Source organism: Octopus bimaculoides, chromosome 4, assembly GCF_001194135.2.
Source record: "Octopus bimaculoides isolate UCB-OBI-ISO-001 chromosome 4, ASM119413v2, whole genome shotgun sequence".
NCBI lineage: Eukaryota > Metazoa > Mollusca > Cephalopoda > Octopoda > Octopodidae > Octopus > Octopus bimaculoides.
The window spans coordinates 49,318,718-49,323,146 of record NC_068984.1 but is presented as its reverse complement, the minus strand read 5'-3'; positions in this window follow the sequence as shown (position 1 = coordinate 49,323,146).

Here is a 4,429-nt window from a genome sequence, read left to right as displayed (position 1 = left end):
TATATATATATATATATATATATATATATATATATATATATATATGTATGTATGTGTGTGTGAATGTATGTGTTTGTGTGTGTGTGTGACCGAGTATATTTATGTCTGTATAAATACCAGTAATCTGTCACCATCACCTTATTTGTCATTCTTTTTTCGGTCTCATTTTCCACTTCTTTTATCTTTCCTATTTTTTTTACTCCGTATGAGCTTTTATTACTCATATTAATCGGTACTAAAGAATAGGCATCTCAGCCTTCGGCACGCTGGCTGCCACTTACTGACGCTAACGTATACAATAATGAAGTTATAATATCTTACAACCACTACAATATTTTGAGTAGGAGTGGCTGTGTGGTAAGTAGCTTGCTTGCCAACCACATGGTTCCGGGTTCATTCCCACTGCGTGGCACCTTCTGCTATAGCCTCGTGCCGAACAAAGCCTTGTGAGTGGATTTGGTAGACGGAAACTGAAAGAATCCCGTCGTATATATGTATATATATATATGTATGCGTGTGTATCTGTGTTTGTTCCCCTAACATCGCTTGACAACCGATGGTGGTGTGTTTGCGTCCCCGTAACCTAGCAGTTCGGCAAAAGAGACCGATAGAATAAGTCCTGGAGTCGATTTGCTCAACTAAAGGCGGTGTTTCAGCATGGCCGCAATCAAATGACTAAAACAAGTAAAAGAGTATTCAGATAACGGGATGAAACCACACCCCTATCCATCTCGTCGGTTCTTCACCAATTCCAATCTTTACTCCCACTTGTTTTTCATTCTGTCTACTAGCCCTACTTCTTTTCCATTTTCGATTACGGTGTACTATTTATAACTAAACTGTCATGTGTACCTGACGAACAACTACGCTGAACGGCTTCAAGGCATTCGTAATATTACGTAAGATGCAATCGATGTGCTTTTGAAACATCTGTAGTACTCGACTACGTCTTCTATTCCTTTTGTTTACTGATATGTACACACACACACACACACACGCACGCATGCACACACACACACGCACGCACACAAACACACACGCACACACACGTATATCACTGAATAGAGGGATGGAAGACATAGTCGAGTACTACAAATGTTTCAAAAGTACATCGGATGTGAAGCTATATCCATACGGGAAATAGGGAAACACTTACAAATAACAAATAGGCACTCATGCTCCTATTATACTCCAAATACGGCATAAACAGATACATAACCGAACACAAACTATTACACGCTCAGATACGTAAACAGTGAACAAGCATAGCAAATTATGAACTATTTTAAGGAGCGAGCTGTTAAGTAATTTTCAGTTGTGCTTGTTCGGGATCTACAGTGGAGTGTTTAAAAGCAAGTTCTTTACGAAATTTATTTTAGTTTTTAAAAACAACAACCGTTAGCATTTTTTTTATAATTGATTTTTTGATTTATCTATAGTATCTCACCCTTGTAAATCGCATTCTTTCTTTCTGCTTGCGTGTGTGGACGTGTGTGCATTTTGCATGCACGTACACACACACACACACACACACACGCACAGTTTTGTGAGTAACATTTAACGATTAGGTGGTGTATTTTGTTCAATTTTATGCGATTTACTCTCTAAATTATTCTGGGGGCGGGATTTGAACTGTTGTCCCCTTTCAGAGGAAAAAAACTGATTATAGGTTTCCCCTTTTGAGGAAAATTACTTATTATAATTATATTTTGCTGTTTTAATTTCGGCCGAGTATGTCGGTCGAAATAATTCAAGAAAATGTACTCTCGAAGAGAATTGTGAAAACGGTCAGCCGTTGTAGAAATTTGTTGCAGTTGCTGCTGTGGCAACAAAAGACATCGTCATGCCGATAGAAAAGCTCGGTGAGCTTTTTGGAAGAATGAAAGAAGAGGATGGTGATGTAAATATATCACCCTCCTCCAACGTCGATAAGTTGAGGAAACGGACAGTCGTTTTTAAAACGTACTGCCCAGAAACAAAGAAGTTCAAGCACTTTGAACAAAACAATATCGAGAAATGTCTGGCCACAATATGGAAGAACGTGAAATATATAGCAAAGAACCAGATGTATGGCACAATCGAGGCCAGGTTCGAATCGGAGAAAAAGGCACAAAAGTACTCAGTGAGCCCCCTGGAAACGAAGGAAGTGGTGCTTCTGCCATCCTACATTGGGAGACACACTGCCCGTACAAAGGTGACAGAGGTACCACCTGAAATCGATGCAAGGGAGGTGATGGCCGCCGTGTTGTATAACAGAACGGATAAAATCAACTTACTCCAGATTCCCCCCAAAACTGGCTCGGGCAAAGCATTTCTGCCATTATTGAGGAGGCTCAGGAAGATATTGAAATGCTTCCGGATAGAGTGCTCTTGGGCGAGGAGATTGTCCTCAAAATACAAGTAGCGGGCAAAAGGCCCACGTGCTACGAATGCGGCAAAAATGGTTACATTCGTGTGGATTGTGAACAATGGAAAACAAGTTGCGGAGTCACCAGTCCCCTTAACTACAAAAAATGACCCCAAACCCGCACACATTAGCCCCTAGAGTGACAAAAACTCCCACTCCCCCAACTGTGGTGCCCGCCCCCAAACACGATATTCAAAGACACCAACCCATGTACACACCGGCCCCTACAACATCAAAAACACCCACTCCCTCTAAAGTGGCACCAGAATGTGTAACTCCCCCGGATGACACTATGGAGGTGGTCGAGGGGGAGTTTACTGTAGTTCGAAAACGAATACTCTAGCACCTTCCTCATCCATATGCCCCACAAAACTAAAAGAAGGCACCACACCAAAAATAAACAAAAAAGACACCACCCCACTGTCCCAGAGGAAAAAAAGAAAAAAATCGATAATGACATGAAAATCCGGGTGGAGTATGATACCAGAGACAGGTATACGGAGGAAATCTTGAAAAACCACCACATCACCAAGCTGTTTCCACAGTACAGGGACTTGATTGAGAGGTGTGCCTGGATAGAGGAAACGCTATACAGGCAACTGAAGGACAGGCATCCAAAAACCATCATATCAATTTTTCATCAGAAACGTGAATTTTTAATCGTTATAGCAGCTACTTCACCTTTTTATGTTTGTCTGTCCTTGTCCGTCCCCTTTTTGTAATGCCTTCATGGCAAATTTAATGAAATAAAGTAGCTTGCTTACCAACCACATTATTCCAAGTTCAAACCTACTGCGTGGCACCTTGGACCAGTGTCTTCTACTATAGCCTCGGGCCGACCAAAGCCTTGAGTGGATTTGGTGGATTTGAAAGAAGCACGTTGTATATATATATATATATATATATCGTTGTTGTTGGCACTCCGTCGCTTACGACGTCGAGGGTTCCAGTTGATCCGATCAACGGAACAGCCTGCTCGTGAAATTAACGTGCAAGTGGCTGAGCACTCCACAGACACGTGTACCCTTAACGTAGTTCTCGGGGATATTCAGCGTGACACAGTATGACAAGGCTGGCCCTTTGAATTACAGGCACAACAGAAACAGGAAGTAAGAGTGAAAGAGAAAGTTGTGGTGAAAGAGTACAGCAGGGTTCGCCACCATCCCCTGCCGGGGCCTCGTGGAGCTTTAGGTGTTTTCGCTCAATGAACACTCACAACGGCCGGTCTGAGAATCGAAACCGCGATCCTATGATCGCAAGTCCTCTGCACTAACCACTGGGCCATTGCGCCTCCACACACACACACACACACACAAACACACACATATATATACACACACACACATATATATATATACACACACATATATATACACACACACATTATTTACATCGAATTCCACCACCGATGGTAATTCATCAAATTGAAACTGCAGCTCCGTTATCTTTATTTTATCTCCAAAAAGTTCTTTCAATTTCTCACCTCTCACTCTATCAAGCAGGATTGCTTCGAACTCGTTCGATGTTAATCTCACCCTAATTGCATATTTTATTTCCGTAAACTTCTCAATTTCGACACATTTTTTTTAATATTCTATTAAATTCCATATATGTTTCCCCCCTTCTGTACCCTTCCTGTCTTACATTATTGGTCTCCTCCAATGGTTACTGGCATTAGTAACTCTTCCCTGTAGCATTTTCATTCGATGTTGCTGGCATGTCCCGTCTTTTTTCGTTTCCCTTCTGTAAATTCACTTTCACCCTCACGCTGGCACTCTTTGAAGTAGTTGCTCTCTCACACTGATCCACCTCTACGACTGCTTTTCTCTTTTTTAACAGACTCTTTGCTGGTGAGTCCGCGTTTCCCCTCTCTCTTCTTCTTTCTCTTCACCACCGTATATTGGTCCTCCACTTCTCTGTACTCTTATCGCAGATTGGGTTTTGTACTTCTACGCTTTGCTCCATTACCCCTCCCTGCTGCTCCTGTTCCATCACATCCTCGTCATGTTTCTGGGGACACAT